Raw genomic sequence first — 15,432 nt, 5'->3', positions numbered from 1 at the left:
GCAGGAACCCAGAGAACGAGTCTGGAGTGGATCCCAAGGGCACTGGATCAAGCGGGCAGAGTACGAGTCGAGAAAGGGAGAGGTTATGGATATAATGGTGGCACTATCTGGGACACAGGATTTAACACCCTGGCAAGGGCCCTCGAATGACTCTTAGAGGTTTGGCTTTCCTACTATTTCAGTGCCATTCATCATGTTTTAACCTCAGCTTCTTCATCTATGAAATGGGGGACTTGGACAATGTTTATTAGTTGATTGTTTCAACAAGTATTTATCGGCCATTCGACTGGTCCTAGGGAGTGGCTCTTCAATGTTCCATAGCACCGACACGGCCCTCGGTCTTAGTGGGAGAGGCTGATAGCAAACCAGTCAACAAACAAGGAAAGCAATACAGGTTGCAACAGTGTCCCTGAAGGAAATAAACAGGCACTCTAACAGGGGCTAGTGGAAGGGAGAGCCTATTTAGCTGAGGTGATCAGGAAGGGCCTGTCTCAGGAGGTGACATTAAGCTGACACCTAAAAGATGAGAAGTCAGCCACCTGAACAGCTTGAGTAAGAGCTTTCCAGGCTGAAGAGAAAGGAAATCACACTCGTGAGGTGAGAAGGAGATTGGGTATCTCCCAGACAGGGATAAAAGGTCAGAGCTATATGGACATGTTCCCTTGCATTTGTTTTGCGGCTTGGGTTTTAGAACTGTACTTAGTATTTGGAGCTTTGTGCTTTTAGGCAAAAATGCCTTTGATGTATAGGACAGGTGCATATATTGTAAAGTTTTTGCTATGAACTCACACGTTGTTATTTCTGGATATAAACAAGAACATTAGTTTCTACTTACTTATCTTACTAAATGCCAAGTATTCCTTATCTCACTTATCTGTCCCAACAATCCTGCAAGAGAGCTAATATCAGCCCATTTTACAGATGAGGAAACCAAGGCTTAGAGAGGCAAAGTAGCTGGCCCAAAGCCACTTAGGACCAGCCACAGGATTTCCTCCACCACCTGTCCCCAAAACCTATCCCAGCAGATTCAGTTGTGGATTTCCAAATGTAAAACTCGGAGGGTTTTATTTTATTATAAGTTAAAGCTTTGGCCCAAGATGCACTATATTACTTTACGACAGAAAGCAAATAGAAAGGAGCCTCTTCCTGATGGCCACAATGAACACGAGTGTCCTGTTTTTCCAGCTTGCGTCTAGCAACTCTCTTCTTGAGCCAATAGGACACCACTTCCACAGATTAGCCCAGGTTTGACTTGGACGGCAGGGCTAAAACAAAACCCAGCTTGGATTTAAGTTAAATTCAGCAAAGGAAAGCAGCAGGAAGCACCCAGCAGTAACGACCACAAAGGTAAGATTAGAGCTGAGGAAATGCCTCCATTTTTTAGATTCCAAAAGAATGATCCAACAACTTAGTGGGGACATCTGGAGAGCATCAGAAAAGCATTTACAAATTAAACTCTGATTTGAAGGGCCAATCCAAAGGCTACAAAGATAGTAATTAAAATTCAGGCATGTATAAACATATAAGCAAGCAAACTTCGCATTGCTGCTGGCCCTTCCATTTCTTAATTATAGAGGAGAAAGTCAATGGTACCTTGTTGAAATCCCTGGGATAATTACAAAGGGCTAAATGAAGGCAGGTTTTCTTGGCCCAGAAATATGCATGTCAAGTTGGTGCAGGATCAAATACAAAGGCTATTGCTTACATGCACGGAACAAGAGTAATAAAAGGGCACATTTGAGCAAATAATTCAGAGTGGTGGAGGAGAGAGTGGCTGTTCCAGCATAAAAATGAGGAGAAGAAATGGCAAGAACAGTTCTAGTTAAAACGAGAAACCCACTCCCAGTTTCCAGGACTCTCACTCTACCCAGAGAGGCCCCTGATAGAATCGAGTGATTGGAGGGCTCACTGGAGAAAGAGGGAAACCCTGGGTGAGAGGAATAGAAGAGGTGACTGTTCTCAACTGGACTGTGCACTGCCCTGGGGTACTTTTAAGGGGAAAAAAAGAAATAGAAGAAGGGAGAGAAGGAGAAGGAAAAGGAGGAGAAGGAGGAGAGGAGGAGAGGAGGAGAAGGAGGAGAAGGAGGAGAAGGGAGAAGGAGAAAGAGGAGGGGAAAAAGCATGTCCCAGACCTCATCCCAGACCAAATGAATCAGACCCTCTGGGAGTGGAGCCTAGTATCCATATCTTTGGAAAACTCCTTAGGAGATTCTAACGCAGGGTATACATGGAGAATCACTAGCTTTAAGGATCTCAGGGGCTGTGAAGAGAGGGGAGGGAGGATGGGAAGGGTACGAAGGGAATGAGGGACCTTCAGAGACTATAGCAGCTGCCCTTCAAGGGCAGGTTGAAGAGAACGAAGGACCTCTCTCACCCCCGCATTCCGTGCAGACTGTGTATGATTTGGAAGGTAGGATTCAGCCATCATTAAACGACCATCCATCCATCTGCACTATTCGTGTGTAACTTGCTGAGATAATCAAGTTTCATACCAGACGGCCCCCTCCTGTAAGTGCACAGTACTGTTACATTATTTGTCCAGGGGTGTTCTCACAATGGAAATAGAAAATTTCCAGATTGGATTCACTTCCCCTGCTGCCTTGTCACCTATAAATTATTTGTTTGAGCTGATGTCTGGGGGCTGACTGGGTTGAGCTTGCTAAGTGTTGATGGTAACCAGGCCCTTCACAGCCTGATCATGGGAGTGTTTACAGTGGAAAGTCGATGTATGAGCTACCTATGTGTGGTTGATGAAAAAAAGATTACAGGGACTCCATCATTGCTGCTGATGCCTACAAAAAGAAATTCTAAGAAAAGGGAAAGATGTTTCCTCTTCAGGCCTTGAGTTGATGGAAATTTCAAGCAAGTCCAGACTAAAGAGGAGACTAAGAAGCTGAGATTTTAAGGATCCCAGGACAGCTTCCCCCCACCCCTCGCCCCGCCAACATAAAATGTCTCTACTGATCCTGACATGTCCCATGTGAATCATTTAATGGACCTCAGCACAAACGCAAATGTTACCTGAGATAAACAGCAGCATTTGCTCAACTGATCATACTAGGCAGTCAGCTGGCAGAACCCTGGGAAAACTGGAAAAAAATCAGTAAGTTCTGATACATAAAAAGAATTTAGGTTTGGGATGCTACCTTGGGCTGGTAAAGATTCTAAATTGGGAGGCTCCAGACTCAAGCAAGTTCCCTGAACTCAGTGGGTATATGTGGGTGCCAAAGAAAGGCAGTGTTCACAAAGGAAAAAAGAAATCTAAATGCATAGATTGGCCGCTTTTTACTCTTTAATCTAGCATCTTCTTGAACATGATAAATCCTGCTGAACTAAGAGGAAAACATTAACAGAGTTAGAATGAAGTCTCTTCAGTTCTGTTCCCTGAGTTCCTGGCAAATCTTAGGAAAATGTGCTAGATACTCACTTTGGATCAGTGTTTGAACTGCTCTCTGTAAATCATGTACTGCATTGGAGACTTGAATAACAGGATGATTATATTTTCCTTCCCCTTTGACAAACAAGGGTACATTTCAGTCAATTCAAATATTCAAACAGCCTCTTTATGCTAGGGATGGAAGTACAAGGTTAAACAATGTTAAGGACAAATCTTTACTGAGTTCTAACTCCATAGGGAACAGATGTTCCATTTGTCAAACATTATATTCCATTTGTCAAACATCTGCCCTGCTCTTTTCTTTGCCATACTGTAAAGTTTAAGACTCTCAAGCATACTCTATTCTCTAATCAAATAGCTTTGAGAATGCCTCTTGTGATAAGAATCTCAGAAAGAGGGGCACCTGGGTGGCTCAGTTAGTTAAGCATTCGACTCTTGATTTCAGCTCAGGTCATGATCTCACGGTTGTGAGATAGAGTCCCACGTCGGGCTCTGCGCTAACAGCGCAGGACCTACTTGGGATGCTCTCTCTCCCTCTCCTCTGCCCCACCCCCAGCTCGCTTGCACATGCATGCACTTTCTCTTTTTCTCTCTAAAAATAAATAAAAATAAAATATAATAAAAATAAGTCTTAAAATAAAATAAACGATCTCAGAAAGAGAAGAAAATATTCCCTTAGATGTGCAGAAGAACATATATCATTCCATACTGTAAAGCCAGTTGTGATAAAGTAGAGAATTCAGGCCATTCACAAAATTATCACTCTTAGTCTCTTACCCAATGTGAAGACTTGCATAAAAACTATGTAATCTTATTCTAATCTTCTTTGTTTTAACAGAAAAGTCTTTCAAAGACACCTGGACTGCTGAGTGTATTGCTATATCCTGTGAAAAGAACCTTATAATTACTAGAATTCTGTCATTCTGACTGCCTGGCTTCTGTAATAATTTCTTACTCGAGGAACAACATTTAAATTGATCTCTCTTTTCTAAAAAGGATAAATGCTTGCAATATTTCTACGCATGAAAGCTTAGCTAAGCATGAAGAGCTTCATAATGTCCTTCTTCTCCCCTCATACATAAAAAGGTAATAAACCTATGATTCTGTTGCATTCCTTATTCAACCCAAGAGTTACAGAGTCTTATTCTCATTTAAATTCACACTGCTAAGTGCTCTGATAGAATTTAAACTAAGAGTCATCACTGTCAAGAAGAAATAACGGTCCCTTTTGAAGATGGGGACCTGAGAAAGCTTCACAGAGGAGATGACATTTAAGATGCTGTGAAAGAACAGCCAAATCTCTGCAAGCAAAGAAGAGAGGAAGGAGTTGGAAGGAGGGCATTTCTGGTGGAAGGAGTGGTAATGCCTTGACAACATGACATGTCATGTGTTTAAGGAATGTTGCCTCTTTCAACCTTGGCAGGGGGAGGGGGGGGCGGCGTAGGTTACTGAGTGAAGCTGGAAGAGTTGGCTGGGTCAGATCAAAAGATGAATTAAGCATTTTGGGACTTTAAGAAAATAAACAGTGGTGTGCCATAAAACATTTGTAAGTAGGTGGTTGCATGATTTGCTATTTACTTAGGGATGTAAAGAGCAGCAAGATAGAAGACATACTGAAGAGAGGAAGACCTGGGTACAGGGACACCATTTAGGAAGCTACCTGCATAGTCTCTGGGGAAGGTGATGGGGTCCGTGGCAATGAAAGGATAAGGAGAACAGGAATTCAAGACATTTCAGAAGTGTAATGAAGACGAGAGAAAAGTCGGATACACCTACAGGTTGCTAAAGGGGTTGCAGTATCCCTCTCTTTTGAAATTTATAAATTTTTCAAAAGTTTATTTATTTAGAGAGAAACAGAGAGTGCACGTGGAGGAGGGGCAGAGAGAGAGGGAGAGAGAGTCCCAAGCAGGCTCTGTACCAACAGCGCAGAGCCTGATGCAGGGCTCAAACTCATGAACCGTGAGATCATCACCCAAGCCAAACCAAGAGTTGGATGCTTAACTGACTGAGCCACCCAGGCTCCCCACTCTTTGGAAATTTGTACTCATAATATATGCTCTGTATATCTTTGGCATGTTTCGGAGGTGAGAGATAGGATCATAAATGCAATCTATTTTAGAGGAAGTCCTCAACAACAATGAAATATACTCTGGCTCTTCTCTGTGAAACTACCCTGAACTTCTCCTCTAGAGGACTTAATACTCTTGCCCTCCATATTGACCTCCAACTTCACTCATATCTCAGACTATTTCTTTGTGAATACTTCAACCACTTCTTTACATAGGCAGAATGAATTTTTACCAAGATCCAATAATTGAACATTATAAGATGCTTCTATAAATCCTTTATCTAGTCTTTTTGAATCAATGGCTCCCATCCTCTGAGTACTTTCTTTTTAATTCTATTAATTTGCCCTGCCTTCAAGTTTCACTCACTTTTGTGGTAAACACTTTTGGTAATATTTTTCATGCAGGATGTATTATGAAAATCAATGACAGAAAGTAAGCCATTGATGTGTTACATCTTGAGGATAAATGATATTTAATACTTTTACAGTTCCAGTTTGATAAAAAGGGACTCACCCAAGTAATAAGGCTCAGCATTAAGGTGCTCCAAATTATTATGTATCCAGATTTAATTTTAGGAATATTATGATCATGAAATATGCATCAACCAAATGAACTGAAAAATTACCTCATCTCTGGTCAACCATATTGTATCATTTTCCAAGAGATGAATTTTGATGTAATGTAGAAAAGCTTTATTTTTTGAGTTATCGGTAATACTTATTACCAGAGCCAAAGACCTCGTCAGTATTTTCCTTTCCATTATAAATTTTAAACTATCAATAAAAATTTTAAAGTCAACACTAATCTATAAAAGGAGGAGGCAGAAAGGAAACATGTATATTCCTACGTATTTTGGAATAATCCAAGAGATAAAATCATTTTCTCTGGAAAGGCAAGACGGAGATAAACAGTTGAGATAAAGTGTTGAGGTAAACAAAACGTTTTGTCCCAGAAGCTGAGAAGACATATTACTGAATGATTATTTAGCCCAAGATGTTTACCTTCAAGGGGGTCTTGAGACAAGAATATGTAATTATTTTTTAGTTCAATCTTAGCTGAATGGGTTTTACCAAATTTCATTCATGCAGACATTCACTAACTTATCAACAATTTATGCAACATCTTTTGTGAAGAAGGTACTATGTTAGGTGCACTGTTAGATACAGAAGTGAACAAGGTAAGGGATCCCTCATTTTGTGGAGTTTATGATCTAGGGAAGGACAGAGGCATTAGATATATAATCTCTAACTCATTCATTTATTTATCGACAAATATTTATTGAGGTTTTATCATGTGTCAGGCATTGTCCTGGGCACTAGAGATACAGCAATGCACAAAACATAAAAACCCCTGCGCTCACAGAGCTTAACGTCTACTTTTGCTAAGCGCTACAGAGGTAAATGCAGGCTGCTATGAAAACCCATTCAACCCAAGCCCTATAGTTGGTCTAACTACTTGCCCAAATGCTTCTTGGAAAGGGCTGGAAAACTGACCCTTGCTGTGTTTCCTCAGGGGTGAGTTCCACCTGTACTAGACCGGAAAAGTGAGAGTGATGGAGGAGGGCTTTGTTCATGCCTAGAGACCCTGCACCCTGCAATTACATTTTGCATCGTATGTATGTACGTACGTATGTACATGTATGTACATACGTACGTACGTACGTGTATGTATGTGACACTGCACTTGAGGAGACTTCTCTGCTTCCAGAACATCTTATAGGACCCTCACTAAACAGGTGTTATCATCTGCAAGTATACATCCTCTGGGGAGGCATTTGGGACCAGGAAGCTGCATGTCTTGGGTCTGTTTTGGAAAGCTGACCATGTATTTTAGTTGTGTTGACTTCCCTCTGTGTCCTTCAAGTGAATTGACTCTTATTTGTCCAGGTGGGATCTGTGCCTGATCTTTCCATCCATCTAAACCTGCTACTGAAATCAGTCAATTTACCAGATGTGCAGCTCAAGGTAGACTGAACAAAAGTGACACATTATCTAGCTTTTCCATATAATTTTAAAGGTGATAATAAAAATTATGAGAGAACTTTTAAAAGCTGCTTAGTTTAGGCATTACATCCTATCACATACACTCACTACAGGGGCCATGGAACAGGAGCATCTCCAGCTCAGGTCATTTCACTATGAAGGCTCATGAGAAGGTGATAACAGACTCATATCTGCATGCAATATGCAGCTGCCTTGAGGGTATAGTTTGAGGGAAGCTGGAGAAGACTGTTTTTAACCAAAAATGTTCCCACTATTACTTCTTGTTCAGAATCGAATATAATATGTGGTAAGTGTCTTAGTTTGGGTTTACCCTAGAGCACAGCATTCAACAAGGAGGACCTGTGACCAGACACGTTATTTGAAGGTGATTCTAGGGACGAGAAGTGAGAGGGTGGAAGGAGTGAGACATGAAAGAGGGAAACACCCTAGAGAAACTTGAGAACAGAGGGTGTATCCTCATCACACCTCTCATGAGAGCTCCTAGCTTATAAATCAATTTTCTGCCAGTTAGGAGAGAAGAATACCTCTACAGTATTTTTCATGGAGTGTTCTGTGTTAAAGGCACCCCTGCTCATTTAAGAGAACCTAACAGTTTGAAAAAAAAGGATTTTGACTTGACACTCAGATGACTCACACTGATACGGAAATAACAGAAGAAACAGAAGAGCTCTCCAACCGAAATGTAACAAGAACTCTCAGGGAGAAAGAATTAGAGAGCACAAAATAATTCCTGAAACTTAATACATGATTTCAAATTTCAAAATTCGGTAGAAAACCTGGGGGGAATAAAAGCACTACAGGAAAAAAATCAATTACGTGGAAAAATAATGAAGGAAATGCCTTGTAGCACAAAGCCAACACACAAATTTTAAAACGTAATCAATGAAATGTTAACAAAAATGAAGAAGAGAGTCAGAAGACTTTATGTGTATGGAATTTCTTAAGACTACTAGAACCCAAGATGGGCAAAAAAATCTTTTTTTCAACCAAAGGTCTCACCTGTTTATTACTGAACCAACCTACTGGTGCAGAAGCATAGAAACAGAACAAAATCACTTTGCCGATAAAAACGTGTCTATCTACTGTTCAGGTAGTAGTGATGTTCAGAGTGATACGACGCGAGCAGGCAACTTGCATGCAGCATAAATAGGTGTGCCATCTCACGTGTGATCCCTTATCGACCCAGCTTGGGTCTTCTCCAATACCTCCTCTTGGAGTTGTACCTCACCAGTTTTCATCTGAATCCACTCGGACGATTCTGTATTTGTTTCCTGGCCAGGAATCGCTTGATCGTGAAAGTCTCGTGAGGAGACATGGCAAGGAACACGTAATCACACACAGCACGATGGTGGACCAAAGGTACCGAGATGAGGAAAACTTTGATCTTGAGAAGTTAGTAAGAAAGGGAATATGAGCAATAATAAGACAAACATTAATTCTGTGACATAATCATTCTTGAAAATACTTTTGTTCTCAAATCGGTAATCTTTGTGTATTCTTCTTCTTTTTGCTTAAGGTGTAATGTAACACATCGTGTTTGTGACTTTAAATGGTTTGAAATGTTAAGTTAGGGGGCAGCCTGGGTGGCTCAGTCGGTTAAGCATCCCACCCTTGAGTTCGGCTCAGGTCAGGATCTCATGGTTTGTGAGTTCAAGCCCCTGCTTGGTAGCTCTCTCCCTCTCGCTCTGCCCCTTGTCTATTCACACACTCTCTCTCCTTGTCAAAATAAACAAATAAACATTAAAAAAAATAATAAGTTGAAATGTTAAGTTTGCAACACAAAAAATATTTCTTGAATCCTTATGCTTTAATGTATCATTATATAAGTAGTACAGAGATACTTAGAGGAATGGTAATTGTTTCATGATTTAATAAATGTTAATTTTCAATAGATACTTATATTCCCTTGCCAGGATTGCCATAAAACATACCACTAACTAGGTACTTTAGGGACCCAGGGTACTTTCTTTTTCGATGCTGCTTAAACAACAGAAATTTCTCTTCTCACAGACCTGGAGGCTGGAAGTTCAAGACCAAGGGGTTAGCTGTGCTGGTTTCTTCTAGGGACTCTCTGGTTTGCTGATGGCCGTCTTCTCTGCGGATCTTCACATAGCCTTCCCTCTGTGCTCATCTGTGTCTACCACCAATCCATTTCTTTATTTCTTGCTCATCTTGGGTTCCAGTGATCTTCCATGACCCAAGAGAAAAAGAATGCCATCGCGGTCAAGCGAAGGTGGCAACTCCTGCGTTGCTGACGGGATTGAAATTTTGCAGAGGAGGGGTTGAACTGGGATAACAACAGGAGACCCATGAGCAGGTAATTCGCATTTGTACCACTCGTAATTAGATTTTTATTACCGAGTTTCACCTATCACATCATGGGATTTTTTTCCCCAAAACCTATCTGCTAGTTCCTTATTGAGGCTGTAACAAATTATCACAAATTTGGTGGTTCAAAACAACAAAAATTTGTTCCCCGCCAGTTCTGGACTTCAGAAGTCTGAAATCACTTTCACAAGGAGCTAACATCAAGGCATCATCAGGGCAGGTTCTATCTGGAGGTGCTGACAAGAGAATCCATTTCCTTGACTTCCTTCAGCGTCTGGTGGCTCCCGTATTCCTCTGTCTGCGGCGCCTGCCTCTGTCTGGAAAGCACAATGCTCCATTTTCTGCTCCCAGCATCCGCCACCTTCTCCTCTGGCTTGGACTCCGCCTTTGACCATCCTAGGAGTGCTGTGCTGACATCAGCCTATTCAGAACATCCAGAAGGCTCTCCCATCTGAAGGTTCTTAATCCTTCTGCAAAATCCCTTTTGCCATACCAGGTGAAATTCACAGAATCTGGAGGATTAGGACATGGGCATCTTGAGACATCATTATTCAGCCTGCCACACTATCCTTAATACATTTCATACGCATAGATTTAAATTTTAGAAAACTTGGTGTTTTTACTGGAATTGAGGGGCTCTGTGGGCTGGCGGCACCTAATTTTTATCCTTTCATAATGATATATTGACATAGTCTGTTGGTGTCACTAGAAACTTACGTATGTCTTATCGGTACCTCATTATAATTATAGGGTCAGTTAAATGTTATATTACCCGGAAGATGGGAAAATGAGTGTATGCAGTTAGGTTTTTGGGGGGCATGTGTCCAATTTGTCATCTCGAAGCACATCTTCAAACACACCATTGGACTCTCATTTACATGATTACTGTGTATGCCTAGAGGCGCTAATCAGCTATTACCTCCTGTTCCCCAGAGAGACCCTCCTTGTTTATCAGCCCTTCCTTGATACAGTTCTTTTTTTTTTTTCAGAACTGTTGGAAAAAACTCATAAACATTTGTTCACCCTATCTGTCCATACAGACAGAAGTAGGAACTTAACCTCTTCCTTGTGAATGGATAAACTTAATAAAAATAGATCTAATTAACATTAAATTATATATTGTATAATAAACAATATCCTACTTACTAAAATAAAGCTAAACATAATTTATTTATTTTTTTATGTATTACAATGATCATTTTTATACCTTGTATAAATTTTCCTTTTGCACATTAGTTTTATAAACTCTTGGTCCTTTAAAAACTCAATGAGTTCCAATTCGACATAATTATTATAATTTTTTATCATCAAATTGGCTTAACTAGGTGATAAGGAACCCCCTTAAATTGCCTCTTGGCTTTTTAGAATTTCCTCTAAAGATCTTGAGAACACCCTGTCTTCCTAGAAAAACAACATCAACAACAACAACATAGGAATTTCTGGATGCCTCCTGATTGCTTCCTGCCCTGGGATATTAAATTAAATATCCTCAGGTGCCTTGGTTTCCTCTAGTAGAGAATGATGTTACAGATCCGGATATGAGCTGCAGCTTATGCGTAACATAAGCGGTGGTGGTGAGCAAAAGGGCTGTTTCTGTGGTGCTCAGAACTACCACAAGAAAGAATTCTTCCAGGGCGCCTGGGTGGCTCAGTTGGTTAAGTGTCTGACTCTTGATTTTGGCTCTGGTCATGATCTCACGGTTCCTGAGTTCAAGCCCCACATCAGGCTCTGTGCTGACCGTGTGGAGTCTGCTTCAGATTCTCTGTCGCCCTCTTTCTCTGCTCCTCCCCTGCTCTGTTACTCTCTCTCTCTCATGAATAAATATTTATAAATAAATAATACATAATTTAAACAAAAGATTTCTTTTTACGGTTCACACTGGTGGTTTCACTGTAACACATTCCGTTCTTGTACCCTACTTAGTGGTGTATGGTTTTCTCAGTCACTAAGATTTTCCCCACGCTGACACTTGTGAACAAAACAAAAGGCAACAGTGGGAAATCATTTTTCATCATTCAAACAGGCAAAAATTAGAAAGATGGATGATGCTCAGTGTTGGCCAGAGGGAAGGGAAATAAAGCACTCTCATAAGCTGTGGTGGTCGTGTGAACTGGTATAACATCTTCAGAGAACAACTGGGTAACATCTGTTGACAGCACAACATCCTTCAGCCTAGAAATTCCCCTTTCAGGAACTTACCCTACACATAAGTTTATACACAGTAGGTCTGACCACTGCAGCATCGTGTACCGGGAAAGGAGGTGGTGTGTAACAGAAAAACGTCTAAACGCCATCGTGAGGGGACTGGCTAAATAAATTATTACGGTACAACCAGACACGATGAAATGCTATGGAACCATTAAAAAGAATGAGACTATACATGTTCCCATGGAAAAATACCTATGATACATTTACGGATAAAAAATAATAATATGGTAAAGAAGAATTAGTTTAATTTGATCCTGTATGTTTGTATAAACCCATGTGTGTACATATATACATATATGTCCATATGTGTGTATATACCCATGCATACACGTGTGTACATGTATACATACCTGTGTACATGTATACATGGATATATACATACACACATATGGATATATACAGAGACACACGTTTGCATTCTAATAGCAAATGGCTGGATATATAAGAAACAGTGGCTTTACCTCTGGAAATCTGAATGGGGGAGGCTCCAGAGAGGAAGACTTTTACTTCTCACTTTATAACATGTTATAATAATAAACTTTAAAGGTACTGTTGATATTATCTCAGGGAAAATAGTTTCATTTCTGTGCTCATTAGTTAATGTTGGTAAGAAACAAAATTCAACTGAGTAAATTTTAAATTTTAAAGATCTTCTTGGCTTTATTCAGTGATTCATGAAATGGGCAGCATCCTGTTTAGCAGACAGAAAAGAGCTGTGAGAGGCTGTACAAAATAAAAACTTTTATAGCCGGAAGGGAGCAGTAACAAGAAAGTTATACTAGCAGGAAGTGGACTGGCTGGGGCACAGTCACTTTTCTTTAGGGGATCATAGGAGTCTCTCAGGCAAACTTCTTCACTAGTGCTGATCAGGTGATTAGTGATTCATTGGTTTAAGATTCCATTTCTGGGAGAAATCAAAACTGTAATTAAGTCTTGGTGTGATGACATGGGCTTACCATAAGTGACTCCATTTTGGTCCTGTTGTCTTGTTTTTAACAATGTGAATTAAGCGTTGAGTTGAACTTTTGTTTCATGTTTTCTCTGTTGTTGACTGAGAATTCCTTCTTCCAGTAGTTGCTCTGTTTTCAATAATATCGTTGTCTATGTTGAGTCACTGTTGGGCTTCCTTTCCCCTTTCTATAGTGTCAGCACCTGGTAAGAAGATATGATCCCTTACCAAGGAATCTGATTGCATTAAAGGCTGCAGTGTTCTCATCAGGCCCTGCATGAGCAGTTGATACATCCAACAATAGTAAAATAGGGGCTGCATGGTCTACTAATGACAGTTTCTTAAGTGGGGGGGTGGGGGTAGTAAATTTTATTAAACAATAAAAACCCTTTTTAGGCTGCCTTCATTCTGTTGCTTGAATGGCCATTTTTATCCAGCAGATGTAGTTAAAATGAAGTGATACAAGAATTCAAAGGTGAATTAAATTCTTAGATATTTTCAAAGAATGATACTATTTACCTAAAAATCACGTATTTGTTGTATATCAAATAAGTTTCAACATTCAGAGGAGACTACAGAAATATGAGATCATAGAAATCAGACTGCTATTAAGTTTCACTTCTTTTGGTATCTCTTCTCTGGATTTCTCATTCATGAACCCCATTTTTAACCATCCATCCACTCATCAAATACCATATTTACCAAAATAAATACTATGACCAGGACTGGATTAAGATTTGGGCATATACCCAAATCTTTTTTTAACTTGTTTTAAAAAAAAGTAGTGTTTACACTACCATTACAAATGTATGAAACAAAAAGGAAAAAAGGGGCGCCTGGGTGGCTCAGTCGGTTGAGCGTCCGACTTCAGCTCAGGTCATGATCTCACGGTTAGTGAGTTCGAGCCCCCGTGTCGGGCTCTGTGCTGACAGCTCAGAGCCTGGAGTCTGCTTCAGATTCTGTGTCCCCCTCTCTCTCCGCCCCACCACTGCTTGTGCTCTCTCTGTCTCTGCCTTTCAAAAATGAATAAACATAAAAAAAAATTTTTTAATAAAAAAAAAGAAAAAGAAAAAAAAGAGGGTGACTCTGCAGCTTAAAAAAGCTAAAAAGCTAATGTCTTTGGACTATTAACTAAGTTCAAAATGTTGAACCTTGTTTATATCCAGAGTCCAGAAAGCACATTTTAAAAATGATGAGATAATTAGAAATTTAAATTCTTCCTGGATACTTGATGATATTAAAGCTGTTTAATTCATTTCTAGGTGTGACAGAAGCATTGTGGTTATGTTATAAAAAGGAGTGCTTTCTCAAACATACTGAAATATTTGCAAATAAAATCATATGATGTCTGAGACTTCCTTCAAGATAATATAAAGGTGTGGGGGATGGGTAGGGGTGCAGCAGAGATAGCACTGGCTATGGGTTCATGATTACTACGGCTGAGTGATGGTACAGGGAGCTTATTATTTTATTTGGTTTCTTTCGTCTACTTTCAAAAAAATTTAGAAATCTGCCCTCCCTCCCTGCCTCACGGGGAAAAACAAAGATATAGATTTTCTCCCTACCCTCTTGGAGTTTTCAGTCTTAGAGATAAAGCAACATTCACTGCGTAACTAAAAGATGAGAGTTAAAGATGAGAGTGCAGGGGTGCCTGGGTGGCTCAGTCAGTTGTGCTTCTGACTCTTGATTTCGGCTCAGGTCATGTTCTCATGGTTCGTAGGATTAAACCCTGAATTGGGCTCTGCGCTGAGCAAAGCCTGTTGGGATTCTCTTTCTCTCCCTCTCTGCCCCTCCCCCCTTAGTGCACATGCTCGCTCTCTCTCTCTCTCTCTCTCAATATAAACTGAGGGTTGCTGGAGGGGAGGTTGGTGGGGGGGGTGGGTTAAATGGGTGATGGGCATTAAGGAGGGCACTTTTTGGGATGAGCATTGGGGGTCCTATGTAAGAGATGAATCACTGGGTTCTACTCCTGAAGCCAAGACTACACCGCATGTTAACTAATTTGAATTTAAATTAAAAAAAATTAATAAACAGATAAAAGAATTTTTTTTAATAAAAATGGAGTGTAGTTTGGCGGCAGACCTCACAACTTGAGCAAGCTACCTGGAGGTGGAGAGAGACGTTCGTTGAAAGTTTCTTTGATGAAGTTTGGTTGAAACTAAAATTGGAAGGTGCGGTGGAATTGTGGGAGTGGAAAGAGAGAGGCATATGGCAGGCAGGAAACAGCATGTTCCAAGCCCTGGAGAAGTATGCATATATATATGTAACTTACATGCTGTACAAGCCAAAATAGGATTTAAAGTTAAAAACTCAGCTGAATATTTTGTTTGCATATGTCACAACATTTATCTGAACTTGAAAGAGGTACATCCACGGTATCTTTTGCCATGTCACCCCCAACTACATGCGACTAAATTCAAGGAGCGTTGTTCTCAGTATCACAGATGTCAAGTTGAGTAACATATGGTTGCTTCCTTT

General features: G+C 40.3%; 1 long non-coding RNA gene across 1 annotated transcript in view; it reads right to left on the bottom strand.

Moving 5' to 3' along the window:
* Positions 1-15,432, bottom strand: part of LOC113596508 (uncharacterized) — a 111,215-nt gene that overhangs the window by 65,792 nt on the left and 29,991 nt on the right. The window contains exon 4 of the long non-coding RNA XR_008292413.1: positions 12,962-13,157. This is a non-coding gene — a long non-coding RNA (uncharacterized LOC113596508). The remainder of the gene's footprint in view (positions 1-12,961; positions 13,158-15,432) is intronic.

Source organism: Acinonyx jubatus, chromosome D2, assembly GCF_027475565.1.
Source record: "Acinonyx jubatus isolate Ajub_Pintada_27869175 chromosome D2, VMU_Ajub_asm_v1.0, whole genome shotgun sequence".
NCBI lineage: Eukaryota > Metazoa > Chordata > Mammalia > Carnivora > Felidae > Acinonyx > Acinonyx jubatus.
The sequence above is the reverse complement of the archived record's forward strand: the minus strand, read 5'-3'. Positions and strand labels throughout refer to the sequence as shown.